Source organism: Myotis yumanensis, unplaced genomic scaffold, assembly GCF_028538775.1.
Source record: "Myotis yumanensis isolate MYYU_CA2020_CCGP unplaced genomic scaffold, mMyoYum1.0.hap1 SCAF_3, whole genome shotgun sequence".
Taxonomy (NCBI): domain Eukaryota; kingdom Metazoa; phylum Chordata; class Mammalia; order Chiroptera; family Vespertilionidae; genus Myotis; species Myotis yumanensis.
The window spans coordinates 166565181-166585099 of record NW_027223754.1 but is presented as its reverse complement, the minus strand read 5'-3'; positions in this window follow the sequence as shown (position 1 = coordinate 166585099).

Here is a 19919-nt window from a genome sequence, read left to right as displayed (position 1 = left end):
ATTTACCATGATTTCTTCAAAACATCACTCACCAAGGTCAGTGGATGCAGGACACTTTCCCTGCAGATATGAAAGTAACCGAAGGGCAGTTCTTTGTCGCCCAATAAAATAAATCATAATGTTGATTACTAGAATCTTTGTCCTTAAAAGTCTTTCAGCTATTTCCTTCCCCCACATTCCCACCATGGGGAAATGTCTTCTACTTGGGTTCAAGCCTCCTATTATGTTATGGCTCCTTCCTCCTCCAAGCTCCTTCTAAGCTAAACAGCCCTCACCACAAATTCCTATGTTGATTTTCTCTTTGTCTCAGCCGGAGCCCATCCCATTCAAGGACTGCCTTTCTCGACCCAAATGGCCCATCATGATGTTTGTTCAACAAAGGGCCCAAGGATGAATTTTCCTACAGATTGTCAGTGATAGTGGGCCCTCTCCTGACACCAATGCCTTTTGTTACAGGGTGGACAGATGGATGGCATGCAGGTGCTGGTGTAAGTGTATGAATGTGTGTGCAAGCATGGGTGAGAGAGCATGTATGTGCAACTGTGCATATGTGTGACTGTGTATGTGCATGCATGTGTAGGGAGCAGCCCCGAGAATTAGACCAAATGTAATTAAGAAAATGTGTAAAGTGTGTGTCTAGACCAGGGGTGGGCAAACTTTTTGACTCGAGGGCCACAATGGGTTCTTAAACTGGACCGGAGGGCCGGAACAAAAGCATGGATGGAGTGTTTGTGTGAACTAATATAAATTCAAAGTAAACATCATTACATAAAAGGGTACGGTCTTTTTTTTTTTTTTTAGTTTTATTCATTTCAAACGGGCCAGATCCGGCCCGCGGGCCGTAGATTGCCCACAGCTGGTCTAGACTCACTCATTAGGTGTTGGATCCATCGCTGAGAAATCCCATGTGTCAGTCCCATGAAGAGCTCAAGGAGATCCTCCACACTCAAGCTACATCTCCTTGAAAATTAACTAATTAATTGGGAAGTAACATGGAGACACAAGGAAAATAAAGATATAAAGCTGTGGGAAACTGGAAAGACAGAAAAAGAATTAGTTGAACAAGAAATTCCAAGGTCATCTTGGTTCTCAGAGACATGGGCTCTAGCAAGTTGCCACAAATGCCACTGAAAGGAAGAAATCTGGGTAGAAGTTTCTACTCCTCAGGCATAGAAGACTATGGGAAGATGAGCCAGATGGGCTGTGCAGCCTCTCCCTCAGGGATTTCTGATGCCTACTTGTCAACGTGGGGGAAGGCCTGGCCTTCCTGGAGGAAGAAGGAGGCCAAGGAGGCCCTCTTGGAGCCCAGACTGATTGAGAGTCTATGAGACATGGGGTCTCCAAGCAAAGGAATGTGAGCCCAGCTGTAACCCCAGAATCAGAAGGGACAGGGGCTCTCAGGGTGGGAGGTGGGGTCAGGTGGGTTAGCATTTCATCAGCCCCTTCTTACATACTGCTTGTATTCCCCAGGGCTTAGAAGCTTTGCGGGGACTGAAGTCAGTAGACAATATGTTTAATGTCCCTGGGAGAGGCTGGTGAGACCAGGACGTGTGCAGTGGCCAGTCCTATCATGTGTCCAGGCAACTTCTCTGGGCCTGGGTGCAAAGAGACTGTTAGGAAGTTTGTGCTCTGGCCCTTGTTGCAGGGCGTGAGGGGAGTCCTGCCCCCTTGCCTCCCGCAGCCCAGCTCTGGCCTGGCTCTGAGAGGGAGGAGTTCTTTTCCAGGTATTTGCTTCCAGCTCCATGTCTTACTTCCTGTGGGACATTTGCTAAGCTACAGAATCAGCTGGACAGTTATTTCCTTGCTTACGAAATGGCAGCAAACGTACCTTCTCCCGTGGGGGTCTTTGGAGGATGAAACAAGATGAAGCAAGGAAGGCGCCCAGCCCTGTGAGTGGGGACCATGGGTGCTGGTGATGGCTTGCCTCCCAGGGCCAGATTTTGTTGTCCAGCGCTCAGGTACGGGACACTGAAAGGAAGGGACAAGTCTTGCTCATCTTTGCACCCTTAAATTTGACACGTCAGTAGGTCATGGAAAATGAAGGGTCTGGCAGGTTTGCCTGTGACTTGAAAGGACGAGGACCTGAATTCCCACGCCCACCTCAGGCCCGATCTCAGTCAATGTCTCTCAGAGCTTCCTCTGCACCTCACCCCCAGGGCACCGCACATGGGTACACTGTTCACATGCTCTGCTGTTACCTGAGTAGGTCTCAGGACAGCCCCTGACTCCACTGGTCCTGCATACTGTCCCCCCGCCCTCTATCCAGTGATGGCGAACCTTTTGAGCTGGGCGTGTCAGCATTTTGAAAAACCCTAACTTAACTCTGGTGCCGTGTCACATATAGAAATTTTTTGATATTTGCAACCATAGTAAAACAAAGACATATTTTTGATATTTATTTTATATATTTAAATGCCATTTAACAAAGAAAAATCAACCAAAAAAATGAGTTCGCGTGTCACCTCTGACACACGTGTCATAGGTTCGCCATCACTGCTCTATACCATCAGGCTCTCGCCCCCTCCCACCCCACCCTCCTCACCCACTCCACCCTCTTCACTCACCTGGTTGCCAGATAAAATACAGGATGCCCAATTAAATTTTAATTGTGGACACACTTATACTAATAAAGGATTTGTTGTTTACTTGAAATTTGAATTTAACTGGGCATCCTGTATTTTTATTTGCTGAATCTGGAAACCCTATCTAGGAAGTGTCTTTCTACCAACTATCGTCTTCCCTTCCTCCATACCTTTCTTCTAGCCCCACCAGAACCTAACTGGCTTTAGCAGCTCGAGGCCATTCATTAATTTATTCATTTACTCATTTCAGTTTTATTGCATGTCCACCAAGCACCAAGCCTCTGCTAAGCATTGGGGGGTAAAATGGTGAAAATGTCATAGTTCTGCCCTCACGGAGCTTACATTCAACAAAAGTAAAAGTAAGTAAATAAATAAAAGGATTCTAAAGGTAGTAAGTGCTAGTATGCAAATAAACTAAATAAAGCAAGCATGTCAAACTTGTGGCTGGCGGGCCGCAGGCCTTGAGTTTGACATGCTTGAAATAAAGGATTGAAATAGAAATGAAAGGAGGAGGGCAGTTTTGGACAGGACAGTGAGGAACCCTCTCAGAGGCGATAATAGGCCTGAAGGGTGAAAATGGGCGGGCTGCCAGCTGGGGGAGAAATTCTAGGCCCTGAGGCAAGAAAAGAACTTTGACCATTAGGAACTGCAAGAAGACCCAAGTGCCTGGCCACTGGGGAGGGCATGAGATGAAGCTGGAGAAATGGGAAAGTCCAGAACCACTGAGAGCCTAATGGGCTACAGTAACATTGTGAACACACACACACACAGAAAGCCGTATGCCGAAAGGGTTGTAGGGTCTGAATGACGAATCTTAATGCTCAATGCACACTGAAATGGAGGAGCCTCAAGTTGGAAGCAAGGAGGCCAGTTAGGAGGCCACTGAAGAATCCAGGTAAGAGAGGAGGGTCATGTAGAGAAACACGGGGTGGGGTGAGAGACATGGCGGAAGTAGAAGTACACGTTGGAGGCAGGATTTGCTAGGCTGGATATAAGTTGGATGTGAAAGGTGAGGAGGGATCAAGGACCACAGTCTTTAGCAACTAAGAAGGTGGAGGTGATGTAGCAAGACTGGAGGTAATAGGATGAGAATCAAGAGTTCTTGTTGCGACAGATTAAGTTCAAAATGTCTGGGAGACCTCAAGCAGAAATACCAAGTGGGCACTGATTCTGAAAGTCAGCGCTCAAAGAGGAGGAATGGGCTAGAGCAGCCGTGGGCAAACTACGGCCCGCGGGCCGGATCCGGCCCGATTGAAATGAATAAAACTAAAAAAAAAAAAAGACCGTACCCTTTTATGTAATGATGTTTACTTTGAATTTATATTAGTTCACACAAACACTCCATCCATGCTTTTGTTCCGGCCCTCCGGTCCAGTTTAAGAACCCATTGTGGCCCTCGAGTCAAAAAGTTTGCCCACCCCTGGGCTAGAGTCAGAAATGTGGACTTGCCACCAAATGGGTGGTGTCTGTGGCCATGGAAACATAGGGAGAGAAACCCAGGACCAAGTGCAAGGGCACTGGCATTGCGGTGGTTTTAAAGAGGAATCTGCCACGAAGCCTGAGAGGGAGCCACCAGCGGGGCAGGAAGGCAACCAGGAGAGGACCCTTTGGGGGGACAGGGAGAGAAGGGCTTCAGCGTGGGGGTCAGCTGAGTTTCAGTTGTTGAAAGAGGGGAGAAGGGAGGCTGAGACGTGTTCATCAGCTCTGGTGAATTTTTTTAAATTTTTATTGATTTGAGAGAGAGAGGAAGGGAGAGAGAGAGAAACATTGATTTGTGGTTCCACTTACTTATGTATTCATTAGTTGTTTCTTGTATGTTCCCTGACCGGGGCTCGAACCCACAACCTTGGTGTATGGGCTCAACACTAACCAATTGAGCTGTTCAGCCAGGGCCTCAGCTCTGGTGAATTTACTATGAGCAGGTGCAGTGGAGAGGCTGGTGGGGCAGAAGGCACATGGGGGTGCAGGGGGTGGTGAAGAGGGAAAGTCTGGGGAGGAAGTAGCAGGTGCACCTGTCGCCCAGGCTGGTGAGGAGCGTGGCTGTGAGAGGAGCAGAGTGATGGGCGGTGGCTGGAGGGGCCTGGGTCTTGTAGAGGGATTTTATTTTTAAGGTGAGAATTAGAGCATGTTCGTGTGCTGATGGGAATGGTCTAGGACAGTGGTCGGCAAACTGCGGCTCGGCTCGAGAGCCACATGTGGCTCTTTGGCCCCTTGAGTGTAGCTCTTCCACAAAATACCGACTTCTGCGCATGGGCCATGAAGTTTCAATCGCACTGTACGTGCACGCCCACACGTGGTATTTTGTGGAAGAGCCACACCCAAGGGGCCAAAGAGCCGCATCTGGCTCTCGAGCCGCAGTTTGCTAACCACTGGTCTAGGAGGAAGCAGGAGAATGAAGGTGTGAAGGAGAGAGGGGCTAAGCCGCCCTCAGATGAGCCGAGGATGACCCTGCCCTTGGACCTGGACCCGGCACCCAGCCTATCCAGGGCTGGATGGAAGGAAATGCCTACTGAGGCTCGAGGCTCAGGGTGGAGGAAGCCGGGCCGGGAAGGCCTGCCTTGCTCTGGAAATAGAACACCGACACTGGTAACTGAATAACTCGTGGCGAGGGGCAAAGGCACTGGCAGAGTCTGAAGGGGCGAAAATAATCTGTCCCGCTTGGGCAGCGAGGCGAGTCGGATGTGGTCGGTGGAGAGGCCTGGCCTGTCGTCCTGGGCCCGCAGCACCCCATTCTGGCCTGCAGGGGTGAGCACTGCTCTTCTCAGTCCTGCTCTGGCCCAGCCAGGTTCCCGGTGGACAGAGCATCACCAAGTGAAGGTCGTGCACTCAGCACCCGGCCAGCGAGCTTGATTGCCTGCACAGCCGCTGCCTGCTGCACACTCCAGACCGACGGACAGCGCAGAGCCCACCGAGCCCCAGCCAGGCAGACAGGGCTCCAGATCGGCTCCCCTGCTTCCCTCCACTCCACCTGCCACCTCCTCTCCGACCACACCAGCTGGCCCAGTGTTCACTGGCCTCCCACCCCTCCAGGAAGCAGGCCTTGGCGTGCCAACCTCTCTCAGATCTCCCTCTTCTGAGTGCTAAACCTCCCATCCAATGCTGCACATCTCCTGCACCATACCCCTCCACACACAGCTGCAGTATATGTCCCTCAGACAGGATGCTGATGTTCTAACAGCATCTAAGAATTGATGAGGGATAGGCTGGTGTTTGAATACAGAAGCTGCCGAGTGAAGATCTGAGCTTTCTCCCTTTTTGCTTCAGCACCTGTGTCCTCCCTCACCTTGGGCTGGTCTCCCATCTCTCTCTCTGCTTCACCTCTCCCTCCCCAGGCTCACCCCTAAGGTGGCAGGAAGCCCGAGGCACCGTCTGCTCACCCAGCAGACAATGCCGGGAGGTGAGGTGACACCTGAGGGGATGCTCTGCTCTGGTTTGCCCCCAGGGCTACCCCTCTCTCCCACAACATGCCATCCCCGAGGAAGGCAGGTGCCAGGCTCCAGAGCATTGGGGGGTTGGGCCCATCTCTCCTGAGGAGGAAAGGCAGGTGAGAATCACTGACCCGAGAAGTTTCTGTGAACTCTGACCCTGAGAGAGAAGGGCGGGGAGAGGGCAGCGGGAGCTGGGCAAGGCGCTGGGGAGGGAGCAACCTGGCAGAGTGGTTTCCTTGCTGTAAACATCTCATTGGGTCCCATGGGAAACACACTCTGGGCCTGCCCTGAGGAATGAGAAGGACTGGGAGCCACTAGCCACTGGGACATTAGGGGGATTAGGGGTGTTCGGAACCAGGGGAACCATGGCCCTGGACAACTGGAGGCCGATCCTGGGTGAGGGAGGCAGCTTATGCAGGAAAGGCAAAGAAGACTGTGCCCATCCTGTTCCCTCTGCCCAACCCCCCCCCCCCCCCGCCCCCAAAGAAGTGCGATCTGTTTATAGGTAAACTATGTGAGTGTCAGTGAGAGAGAGAGTTGTCAGGTTGATCCTCAGAAGTGCCAGGTCCTGTACCCGGCTGCTGGGCTGCTGACTGAGCCACCACCTACTGTCCCCTCTCAACACCTCCCTCACAAGCTGATGGGAACAAAGAAGCCGAAAGTTTCCAGTAGTAAAAATCGGGGAGGAGCAATCAAGAACAAAGATCAAGGCTTTGGATTTTCCATGACACTGGTGCCGAGGCAGAGGCACCAGGCCTACCTGGCTCAGTTCCCATCCCCCATGCCCTCTGGGAAGCAGGAAGCTGCCATTTGGGCAGGAGGCAGTGCCAGCCTCACCATCAGCACAGCTCCTTCTCCTGCGGAGGCCTTCGCCCATGCAGGCTTTCTGCTCAGAGCCTCCTGAACGCTGGTCCCTGAGCCCAACTCTCCCCAGCTCTCTGAGATCAGATGGGCTCAGAGGCCAGGCACTCTCTCAGCAGCCCCCAAACCTGCAGCACTGCACCGGGTTCAGGGTCAGGAGGAAGAGGGGAAGGGGACTGGAGAAGAAAGGGTGGACTTTGGGTGGGTGGGGCTGTAGGGGAATCCGTTTGCAGGTCAAAGGGCAGCTGGGACTGGGCTGCCTCCCGGGGTGGGGCTAACTTTTGAGGAAACACTTTCCTTGTACCCCTCCCCTTGCACCCTACTCTCTCAGCTTCTAGGAGACAAGGGGAGCGAGGACACGGAGGGGTCTACCCCATCACACACATGATGGCACATCTATTTAATGGAGCACTCTTCAGCTGTTAAAAAAAAAAAAAGTGAAATAAATCCATGCATACTGACAGGGAAGAGGGCAAAGGTATAGTCAGTGAAAAAAGGTTAAAAAATAAGATTTTTATACTATTTTGTTAAAAATCATTAAACCTAAAACAGCTGCATTTGGAAATTACACCTGGGATCATTTGGATTAGAATTAGAGGAAAGACTTTTGTATTTGAATTTTTTATAATGAGCATGTATAATGAAAAGAAAAAGTTGAGGGTGGGGGAGCGGTTCAGAGCGATCCAAGTGTGTAGTAGAGTGGGGCATGCACATGGACATGCCAGGAGCACGCGCACGTGCACACACACACACACACATGCACATGCATGTTCACACCAGGCATACCTGGCCCACCAAGGAGGGCACACCTGGTAAATCTGGCATACACTTGGGCACACACCTGGCTCAGCCACATCCCCAGAGTCCCGGTGCCCTTGGCATGTGTCAGGCAGGGCCTGAAGCTCTATCTAGGCATTGATCCCATCCCACATCATCTCCCAGCACCTCTTGCTTCTCAGACCTCCAATGGCTCTCCACTGGGCTTCCATCATTTCCCGTCAGGTACTCAGAGAGCAGAACCCTGGAGAGTCAAGAGAGTCAACCAACCCAGGAGGGGAGTACCTGGCCTGGCTATGAAGTTGACTTCTCCCTTCTCTGGGGCACTAGGGCACGGGTCTCCAATGCCGGGGCTGTCCCAGCATTGCCTGTGGATTCTGATTTGACTAAGAAACTTTCCTGGGGGCAATCAGCCAATCCAAATATGATCCTGGTTCTGCTGCTTCCTGGTTGGGTGTCCTTGGACTAGTTATTTAATCTTCCTGAGCCTCAGTTCCCTCATCTGTAAAATGGGAATAATAAGGTTATTGTAAAACTCAAAGATGATTATATCTAAGAGACTAAATGCTTTGGAAAACAAACAAGGAAATGACGATCACAAAAGTCAGGACAGCCCAGCTGACGTGGCTCAGTGGTTGAGCATTGACCTATGAACCAGGAGGTCATGGTTTGATTCCATATTGGGGCACATGCTGAGGTTGTGGGCTCAATCCTTAGTAGTGGGCATGCAAGAGCAGCTGATCAATGATTCTCTCTCATCATTGATGTTTGTATCTCTCTCCCTCTCCCTCTCTGAAATCAATAAAAATATATATTTTTTAAAATGTCAGGATACTAGTTCCCTCTAAGGAGGAGGGATGGAGTTGTGATCCAGGGAAAGATACAGGAACCTCTGGGGTGCTGGCAGTATTTTATTTCTTGACCTGCACAATAGATACATGCGTGCTTGATTTATAGTTATTTATTCAGTTATAATATATTAATATATATCTATGTTATGTTTCATAATAAGAAAAAATGCTTTGGGAATTTTCATGTTCACTATAAATGTAAAATGATAGAGGTAAGTGTCAATTGCCACCTTCCTAGCCTCAGAATAGTTTCTGGGACTCTTAAATTTTGCTGTGGTCCAAGTTAACCAGTGGCAAGATCAGCTAATATGTAGAATTTCATTTCTAAACCTAAATTAGTGCTGTTCTCCTTGCTGGAGGAGGCTTAGGAGGGTGTGGATGGCTAGGGGTAGGCCTTGAAGAAAGCTTTAAACCAATCCATTCAAAACTGAGCAAGCTTCATCCTGGCCAGAGTGGCTCAGTTGGTTGGGCATCATCCTGAAAATCAAAAGGTTGCTAGTTCAATTCCCCATCAGGGCACATGCCCAGGTGTGGGCTTGATCCCTGGTAGGGGGCATGCAGGAGGCAACCAATGGATGTTTCTCACATCCATGTTTCTCTCTCTCCCTCTCCCTCCCTCTCTCTCTAAAAATCAATTTAAAAAAAATCTTTAAAAACAAAAAACTGAGCAAGCGTTCCCTCCCCCATCGGAAACTGTGAGAGCGGCAGGCACTCTTTCCCACCCAGACTTTCTGCTGGTGCGTAGTCACCCCTGCAAAGCCCCCTACACCCTCCTTTCCACACCTGCCCACCACCCCCTAATCCTCAACAGCACAACCTCCCCCACATTGGTCCACTTACCTGTTACACTGGTGTCCCACCTTGTTCCTAGAAGATAGGCTCCCCACTTCCCAGCCTTTTCTACGCCCCCGCTGCTGGCTCCCCTAGACTAGGAGGCTGTCTCTGCCACCCACAGCTCCTCGAGGCATCACCCCACTGCCCGCTCTGACTCCAGTGGAGGGAGCCCTCAGGAGAGCTGGGAGTGGAGGGCAGTCTTCCCTGTCTGAGACCCTATGCTGGGCCCCAGCCCCCGCAGGCACCAGGCAGCCCTGGGGCCGAGCCCACCCTGCCATCACAGGCCACAGGAATGTCCATGTGGGCCTGGCCAGGGGCACTGCCTGGTGACAGTCAACTCCCTACCCCCACATCTGACTTGCTCCCTGTCTCTTTCTGACTTGGTTTCTGTTCAACTCTATGATTTAGTTTCTCTCCCATCCCTGATTTTCTGTGCGCCTCTGTCCCAGTCCTCCCCGCCAGCACAGGGGCAGCAGGAGCCTCCATCACTGTGTGTGGTAGCCATGGGCTCTGCTCCTGGCTGTCAGCCTGGTGCTGCCTGCTCCTGCTGGGAGTCTCCTCACCTCAATGCCCGCCCCCTCCATCTACTCAGGGAGGTGGTTGAGGTGAAAATTTCCAAAAAGAGCGTGAGGGCCTCAGTGGCAGAGCCAAGCTCAAAGGGAAGAGGAAGGATGACACCTGAGGTGCAGGAGGTGGGACAGCACTGTTAGGAGGATGAGTAACAGGGGGTGGGGAGGGGGGGGCGGGCAGGCTGTCTGAGGCGTTATGTAATAAGAGCTCACAAGGAAGTCGAGTTCTGGAGAAAAGCAGAGTCTTGGGGTCATAAATGTGGTTTTCTGGGATGGATTCTGATATTAAGTTCTTTTCAGTATCTAACCTCAACCTGGCCTGTTGCAAAACTAGCTCTTCCCCATCCATTTAGTCCTTGTCTCCTCAGAACCCACGCAGGGCATAAAGTGAAAGCACGCGCAAGAGATGCTTACAAGGGCAATCTTCCTCCTCGGCCTGTGAAACCACCAGCGTGTCTCCCCCCCCACCCCCCCCCAGCCACCTGATGGGAGTCCTTGGCAGGACCCCCGAGCCAAGCTGTAGACCACAGCAGCTCCAAGCCATTCAGACAATCTTCCTTTCACAAGCTTATTTATTATTCTTTTCCCACCTCTCCACCTCTTCCCCACCAGCTGCTTAAAATATTTTTCAAACAGAAAAATCTAACCGCAGCTGGAAACCAACCCTAAAGTTAGTCCAGAACGTGGGAGCTGCCAGGGAAAATTGCCGGAGCTCAGGCGGGGCTGTGGGAGGAAGGGCCACAGCCACGGAGACAGCCCCGCTCTGCAGGGGACCGTCGCAGGGACAGCAGAGGAGAGAAGAGGGCACTTGAGTCCATCATCATTCCGTAGCCAGTCAGTGAGGACGCCCTGTGGCCAGGCCCTGTGCTGAGACCACAGGGAGACACAACTCGGTTTAAAGTAAGAGACTGATCTCAGAAGTTGCTGGCTTCATTAAGAGACAAAACACAGACAGACACAAACACTCCAATGACAACAATAGCACACACTTAGAATGTGTTTCCTATGTATGGGGTCATGAACCCACTTCAAGTCCTATCAACCCTGCCAGGAAGGTGCTATTGTTATTCCCATCTTATAGAAGAGGAAAGTGAGGCACACCGAAGTTAAGAAACTCTCACGCCACCATACAACTGGTAAACGGTGGAGTCGGCCTCTGAGCCAAGGCAGTCTGTCCAGAATACATGCTCTCAGCCCCTGTGCTATGCACTCTACAGGGGTGGGCAAAAGTAGGTTTACAGGGCTTACAGTAGTGAGTACACATTGTAGTATTATTTATTATATATTTATTACAAACAACTGTACACCTACGTTCGCCCTCCTCTGTATATGATCCTTCAAGGGTGAGGCAGAAACCCCTGAGATCTACAAAGCAAGCAGAGAAGTACAAACTAATCAACATGAGAATTCAGGAAGGGAGAGATGGTGTCTGGCAGAGGGTCAGAATCAGGGAGTGCTTCGTGAGGAAGGAATATATGGGCTGCTTCTGGAAGAATAATGGGGATTTTGAGCCTATGCTCAGTGAGAGGGTCGGGAGGCATATACAGAGAGAGCTGAGGCAGGAGCAGAGGCAGAAACAAGACCCAAGAAGCCCAGCTCCCCCTGTGTGGTCCCCACCACTCAGCAGCCAGAGGGGAAGGATGGGCAGCCAGGCCAGGCCCAGCACTTGTGGACAGTGATTCAGATCCACGCTCCATCTCTGCAGCATCCGGAACTGCTTTCTCGCCTCCCTCTGATGCCTCCCTGCCCATATAGTTCTCTTATTCTTACCATTTGTACTGGTCTCCTGGCAAACCTGTTCACAGGGGAAAATGAAAGACAAAAGCCACAAAACTGCAAAAACTTGTTATAATTCAAATATTGATGACATCTAATTTAGACAAAAAGCACCAAGTTGTCTTGGTTGGGATGAGTGACCCAGTGGGGTGGCCGCACAGCCATGTGGCCCCAAGAACCCGAGAGAGAGGCTAGCTGGTCAGTGGACTGGTCCCTTCTCCCCGCCCTATTCCACTTGTCGCTGTGATCTCTTCCAGGTCACATGGCATCTCTGGGCCACAGTTCTCTCCTTTGGATCTATCTGGTGTGCTCACTTTGGGGTCCAAAATCTCCGTGAGCTCAGAGTACTAAGTCCCCTTCTGCATAGAATGACCAGCTGGGGGGAAGCTCAAGGCTAATCTAAAGATACAGGTCCGGTTGATGTCCTGTGCCTTCACCTGCAAGCGTCTACAGACCTGCTGCTAGAGAAAATGATCATTGTGATGATAGCTTTCGGTTATGGAATGTTTGCTACTTGAAAGATACTATTCTAGAAGGCTCTCATGGAATAACTTATTTTATCGTTCTAACATCATTAACATGAAGATACGGAGGCACAGAGGGGTTAAGAATGGTGCCCAAGGTCACACAGCTAGTGAGGTGCTGAGCCAGGATTCCCATGCAGGCCGCCTGGCTGGAAGGGCACGGGTGCAGGGCTTCCATGGAGGGTGGGGTGCGGGTTCCTGGAGGGCAGGGACTATGTCCTGCTCCCACTGTCTCCCAAGGCCCCAACTTCCTGGAAGATGGGGTTGGCCTTGACTGCACGAGGTGAGGTGGGGAGACAAAGCGTGAATTCTAATGAGTTACCAGTGTCCAGGAATTGATGCTAACTTCCTTCCGCCTTCATGTAAAGGGCTCTGAGCTTTTTCCCAGCTCTTGGCCAATTTGACTCCAGCCACAGCCTTCAGCTGCAAGGCCCTGTCTATCCCAAGATGGGCCTGATCTGGGTGTATCCTGATTCCCCAGTAGAAAGCTGGCTGTTTCCTGTCCTACCAGGCAAGGGCAGAGCAGGCCAGTCCCCAGCTCGCTGCTGTGGTAACCCAGCTTTGGGTGGGCTCCTTCCCTGTGATCCTGGCTGCCTCCTGAACCCTTCTATGGAGGGAAACAACCAACCCACACTCAGTGGGTTTTAAGGCTGAGGCCCCAACTCCCGGACCTCTGGCGCCCCCTGGTGGAGGAACAGAGCTGTGCCCAGGCCTGCACTGCTGTCTAACCCAATCTTCCCTCAACTCTCCTCCCCTCCATCCTCTCTCCTCCTTTGGTCTCTATTCATTCACCCTGACTGCATGTCCACTGAGTGCCAGGCACTTGCCACGAGATGGGAACACAGACTGTGTCCTGTGACTATGACATTGTCCCTGCCCCAAGGAGCTCCGCATCCATTCACTCAGCTCCCTCATTCAATCAATGAAATATTTCTGAAGCGCCTACTCTCTGCCAGGCTCTTCTCTCAGCTCCAGGGACACTATCCTAGCCCTCAGGGGGTTTACAGTCTAACTGGACACCCAGGCAGGCTCACAGGTGACACTATAGCATGAGGAGAGCTCAGAGGAGGAGACAGCAGGTGTGGGCCAGTGGCACTGACGTGGGCAGTGTGTGTGTGCAGGGGCGGCGGGAGACGGGTTTAGAGGGAAGATTTCAGAGTGACTTCTGGGCTGGGCTTGCACGGTTGTGTAGGATCTCGCCGGGCACAGGAAATGGGTTGTGGAGTGAGGTGGGGCAGGGAGAAAAGAATATCGTCTGCAGAGAGGACAGAGCGAGCAGGCACATGAAGTACCGGCATGTCTAGGGAGCTACAAATAGTCCTCTGTGGCTGGAGTGTGTGGTTAGTGGGAGAGGGCCTTGCAAGCTGTGGAAGGGGGTTGGTCTTTCCCTGCAGCGGCTGAGGAACCAGCGGAAGTTTTAAGAAGCAGAATGGCAGGACCGCATTTGCACTTTAGGAAAGGACCATGGGACTAGAGCACAGACCCAATGCGTGCGGAGGAAGGGCCGTGGCCGGGAAAGACGCTTGTAACCCAGCTGTGACCCTGGGCAAGCGGCTTTGCTTCTCAGAGCCACAGACGCCACATCCATCACAGGGGGCTGATGCCCAGCCTGCAGAGCTGTTGAGAGGACCAACTGAGATGATGTTCAGGAATGACCTACTATAACACATAATAGTCAGTAAATTATAATTTTTTTAAGCCAAAAAGCCTACTCAGAAGGCTACTGCCATTGCTTAGGCAAAAAAATGTAGAGGGCCTGGAGCTAACTGTGCCTGTGGATGGGGAGGAGGAACCAGGAGCTATTCAGACTGTTGACTTTTGGGATGGGGTTGGGTATTGCTTTGGTTTTTCTAAAAACCTCTTGGAGTTCATTTCCGCCTTCTGTCCTCAGGCTCTGCCTGTGGCTCTCTCAGCCCTCCCGCCCCCTCCCCATCCCCCCCCCCCCCCCCCCCTGCTTTTCACGGGCTGCTTTGCACAGGGTGTTCCCTTGCTCAGTGCTTGTCCCGCTTCCATTTCCCTGGCTGGTGCTCAGGCGGAGGCTGCAGAGGTGCTGCTGGCCTAGGCCCCAGGCACCGTGCCCAGCACCGCAGCTCACACAGACAGGGGTTGAGTGGTGGTTTCTGAAGACAGTCACGTGTGGATCTGTTCAGCCACAGGGATTGTCCCCGAAGCTGGCACCGTGGGTGAAAAAGGCAGTGCCAGGAAGGAGGGGGTCGACCACAGAGACTGGCTGACCATTGCGTGGGTTTCCTCAAACACTAACTGCAGAGTTAGCATCAGCAAGCCCACCCCTGGATACCCTCAGGCATAGCTTCCCCAAGTCTCCAGCTCAGGTCGCCTTCCCGCCACACCTGCCCTGACAGTGCCCGCCCCTAGCCCAGTTCCCACTCAGGAGGTGGCCCAGAACTTTTGGGCAGAGGTGCTCAGGGGTGGCAATTCCTGGGGGGGAGAAGGGGCTACACAGTTTGCAGAGGTACAGCACGCACGCCGATGTGACTCAGCGTGTGCGTTCATCTGAGGTGGCCGGGGCAGGGATGTTGGCAATTATTAAGGAACAAGGCCCCCAGAGCCATCACACAGAGCCTGGGGACGCGGTTCCTGGTGTTTAGGGGCCGGGTAGTGTCTCCTCAGCCTGCAAGCCCCCCAGCAAGAGCCCGGCTTAGGTGTTCCCTAAGGCTGTCAGCTTGAGTGTGGGTTTTCCCTGTGTCTCTGTCCCCTGTTCCAAGGAGAGAACAGCTCTTTGCGTTACTTTGATTCCCGGGGGGGCAGAAATCTTTCTTAAAAGGTTACTTTAAGACACCACCTTGAACTGTCTTCCACCAATGGCTCAGTTGTTGGAGAAGCAATGCCAGGTTTCCTGAGCTGCCACTGAAGGGAGAAAGGAGAACAGGAGGAGAGCAGGGAGAGAGGCAGCCTGCTCCGCTGGGGCGGGACCTCCGGGGGAGCCCTCTGGCAGGGCCGTGGGGACAGAGAACCTCCCTGGCATGGCTGTGGGGAATGGCTGCGCTGGGCATGCCCGACCCTGGGCACCAGCTCTGGGCAAAGATTCTGGGCCCTGGGGTAGCAATAATGACACCCAAATCAGAGGCCTGCGTGGTGCTGGACAAGGAGAGAGCGTGACCCATGGGCGGAGCAGAGGCCCTTCCTTCCCTTGCTTCCTGGGCTCCAAGAAGCGAGTCTCCGGGACTCTTGAGTGACCTCGGCGAAGGGAAGGCGGCCTCGATCACCAAGGAGATTAAATTCCCTGCCAGCCCGTCAGGATGGGGCTCTGAGTTGGACTTAAACGCACCCGATCTAATCTTGTTTCCATTTATTAAAAATAGAACATCTTTTGTCCACCTGGGCCTGGGAGGACGAGTCCTACCTCCCGCGGCAGCCAGCAGAGAATGCTGTGTTGGCTCTTCTGGGGCGCACCCCCAAGCAGGTAAATGGGGGCCCTCCAATCAGCCTCCTTTATGCCCCTCAGGGAAGGGGCTGAGGAGACCCCGGCCTTGCAGGCCACTTTGATGGACTGTGGCTTCATGGGTCCCCTTTACCAGGTTGTGTGAATTGTCAGTTCCTGGAACACACAGCCCCCACAGCCCCACGAGTCCCCCTCATCGGGGACTTCTCTGAGCAGAGCCACCTGCCTACAGCTGCTGCGCACAGCACACAACGCAGCCCCCACCCAGACCCCTTTATGTCACTAAGCTCCCTCTGCGCCACTCCTTCCCCAGAACTTGTCTGTAAATGTCCTTCCTGTGACCGCGCTTCATAGGAAATAGCACAGTGAGAAGAGACAGGACTTGGGAGCAGAGCCCCACGATCCAGTTCTGACCTTACCGCTAGCACTGGGCAGCCCGCTTCCCTGGTTGTGTCGCGGTGGAAAATGGAAATGAGCTGCTTCCCAGCAAAGGAAGTGCCCGGTAAGTGGCAAAGTGCTCTACTGCTGTAAGGGTTCTTAAATGCAAGGCACTGGCGTCTCCTCTTCTCCTCCGTCCTTCCCTTGGAGGAACAAACCAGGAGCTGCAGAGACGGGACTGTTTTCTGTTCACTGACAGCACATGGGCCGGAGCTCTGCGCACTGAGATCTCTGATTCACGTTACAATAAACACGGAATCCATTACACAGGAGGGTTGCGTGGGCCTTAAATCCCCCTGTTGTACCACAGTGGCTGCAGCAGTGGGGCTAGGACCTGGCTTTGCCCCACCTCTCCAAGCTCTAGCAAGTCCCTTTGTAAAGTACAGCAAACAAGGACACCGCAGATTTGGTTCCAGTTTTGATTCTTTCCCTTACTGGGTATCATTTATCCTTAAGCAAGTTTACCCAACTGTGGGGTAACTACATGGGCAGAATGAGGAACATGAAGAGAGCTTTCAACCTGAAGCCCCCCATTTCCCTCTCAGGGCAGAGGGAGGTTAACCCAGTCCTAGACATTCCCCTGCCCCGTCCTGTCCTGTGTGTGAGCAGAGAGGGTGCAGAGTAGGTGCCTGGCCTCCGTCTGCCCCTCAGAGCTTTCAGGACAGCAGCCCTTTGAGGTTTTTATTCCCCTCAACTTGTGGGGCCCGGGGGACATAATGCACATGGAGAAACTGAGGAGGCTGGGGGTGCAGGGACCCCCAGCTGGCCCCGCTCTGTCCCGGCCCACCCGGAGAGCCCCAGTGAGCTCATGTCTGCAGAAACCTCACTGCTCATAACCGGATGATGAGATAAAGCTGGCAGCCGGGCACAGGTGAGAAGTGATGGGTGTCTCCTTAGGAATGTGCTGCTCAATTAAAACTGCCTCCCAGATGGCTCAGGTGGGTGCTGGGACTTCCCCCCGGGCCATGCTGGCCAGCCTTTAGGCTGAGTCTTTCTGCAAGCATTTATTGAGGGCCTACTATGTGCCAGGTGTTGCGCTGGGTGCTGGGGAGACAAGGAGAAATGAGAGCCACACCGGAGAGTTCAGTCCGTCTGTCCTGGACACACGTTTGGAAGCAGATTGGAAGAAAACCTTGAGGGATCTGCTTCTCCTCCCCACAGGCCCCCAGCCTTTGGCCTCTTTCTCTTCCTTTCAAAGCATCCATAGCCCTCAGCCTTCCTCCCACCTACTCTTCCTCTTGACCCGGTGTGGATCAGGCCGCTGTCTCCTCAGCTTCTAGGGCAGCCTAGACAACCCTCCATACTGTCCGTCCACAGTTCGGACTCTAGGCTTATTGTGCCCTGTCTTTGGCAGGTTCCAGCAGAGGCTACACAGTGAGGCGACACCCATGTCACTGAAGGATGGGCTCATTCCCCAGGTTCCCTAGGCGGATTCCCTGTCAGAAGTGAGTCCTCAGACAAGAAAACTGAACTTGGAAGACAGGCCTCAGACAATCGGCCTCTCTCTCTCTAAGGGCGTGTACCCCAAGAGCAGACATTTTAAAAGGGTAGAAACCGAAGTGTGCTCTACCTGGCCTGTGGTTAAAGCAGTCAGACTGCTTGTGTTAAAACCCAGGCTTTCCCCTTCCCTCTGTGTCTGTATCTTTCAGGATGTCATCCTACTGTGAGAAACAACCAAAACCTCTCACAGTGTTGAGGGGTGGTTATTTTCCTCTTGTAACGAGAAGTCAGAAGACAGGGAGCCCAGGGTCTGAATGTGGCCCCAACGGCCATCAGGAACCCAGGCTCCTCCTACCCAGCCTTTCTCAGCAGGCGCGTCTCGCCCCATGGCCACGAGATGGCTGCCCCACCTCCAACATCAAATCCAAATTTCAAACAAGAAGAGGAAGGTCAAAGGACTAGTGGAGTCTCCATCCCTTTTAAGGAGCTTTCCTGGCAGTCCCACAAACAGCTGCTTCCATATTATCGGCTTGGATTGGCAAGAAAGGCTGGGAAGCATATTTTTAATTGAGCATATTGCTGCACCCAGCAAAAACAGATTGGTTTAGATAAGGAATATAAACTGGTACAGTATTTGCAAGGAGAGGGGTGAAGACCAGATTTCAGGAAGGAGACGGTGTGGGCAGAAGTGAAAAAGGAGGAGCAATGGCTCCTTGTTGCTTCTGACAAAGATTTCTTGCTTGGCCAGACTTTAGTCAGGCTCCTGAACCTTCTCCTAGGCCCCTCTGTGCACTTATTGTAAAATTCATTTCCAGTGAGAACTCCCAACCCTCCGTAGCTGATCACCTTAAATCTGATTGGATCCCTCGGCCTCCACCAGGCGATGTCTGATCACCCTGGCCTGTCTTCAGCGAGAATTCTATTAGGTTGCTTTAGCCAGAGTTCTCCTTACTCCTAATGTTCCCTCTTCGTAATTTCCCATCCACTGCCCCTCACCCTGCTCCTGGCCATAAATTCCTATTTGCCCATGTAGTATTCAGAGTTGAGCCCGGTCTCTCTTTCCCACAGCAAGACCCTACTGCAGCAGTCCCTACACATGTAGCCATGATCCTCTTGAATAGTCTGCCTTGCTGTCTTCAACTGTCATGCAATGTGTTTTCCTTTAGCACTTCTTATCCTAAGGCTCAGGGAGGTGATGGTGATTAGAGGTTGGGTAGTTGGCTAGACAGATGCAGGGGCCTCTGCCTTCCCCACAGGAGAATGAGGAAAGAGAGCTGGAGGTGGCAGAGTGTGGCGAGCCGGCACGGCCATGGCATACTCAGCCCCAGGGCGCCTTATGTGCCATGCCAGCTCAGCCTGGTTCAGTGACCCTGAGAGGGGGCGGTGAAGGCTGGAGAAAAGACAGACAAGAGAATAAAAGCTGGGTCTCAATGGGACGCTGCTTCTTTGATGGAGAGACAGTACCAGCGTCCACAAGCCGTGTCTTTATTTTATAGCTGATGCCACGAGGCAAAGTAAGGGCGTGATCAAGATGTTTACAACATTCTCGTGGGTTTCAATCCTACTCAACTACATGCACCTGAATTCTATCAAGCCCACATCACTCAGGCACGTGAGGCCACATGTTCCGACCAGAGGTTCAAGCTTACAGCTACAGCTGTTGGCTGTAATTGTGCTGGGAAGGCTCTGCCCTCCAAGCTGGGACTTGCACGTGGCAATGAGAGGACTGTGTCCTCTCATCAGTCCAAGGCTTGAACCTGTCCAAACTCTGTAGCGCTGCCCCACAGCAGAGAACTCGGAGGTGTCCAGCCTGCTCTCCATTGCCAAGCAGGCCCCTCATTCACTCCGTTGAGAATCTCTCCTCCCTCCAAGCATCATCTTTAGTAACTTTAACTGCTTAATGTCCGCCCTCCCTTCCTTCTGCTTGCAGGCTAAGCTCGACCTGGCAGTACCTACAGAGAAACCCACCTTTTAAAGTGTTCTCTAGGCCGGCCATGGTCTCTAGTGGTCCGGTGGGGGTGGCTCAGTGGTTGAGTGTGGACCCCTGAACCAGAGGTCATGGTTCAATTCCCGGTCAGGGCACATGCTGGGGTTTCAGGCTCCATCCCCAGTGCAGGGCGTGCAGGAGACAGCCGATCAATGATTCTATCTCATCATTGATGTTTATATATCTCTCTCCCTCTCCCTTCCTTTCTGAAATCAATAAAAACATATTTTTTAAGTGTTCTCTAACCCCTATGTGCGTGTCTTTTTTGCTTGTGGGGACGGCTGGGGGAGGGGAGGGCAGTTTTCGTGTTTTCTGCATCTTTGTACCTTCAGCATCTACACGGCCTCTGTGCTCAAAAAAAAAATCGTTGAGAGTGGCTTTGGCTGCGGAGCCTCTTTATTCCTCCCGGGCGGGCGGAGAGACGTTCTGCTCCGGAAACGTGGCTGGAG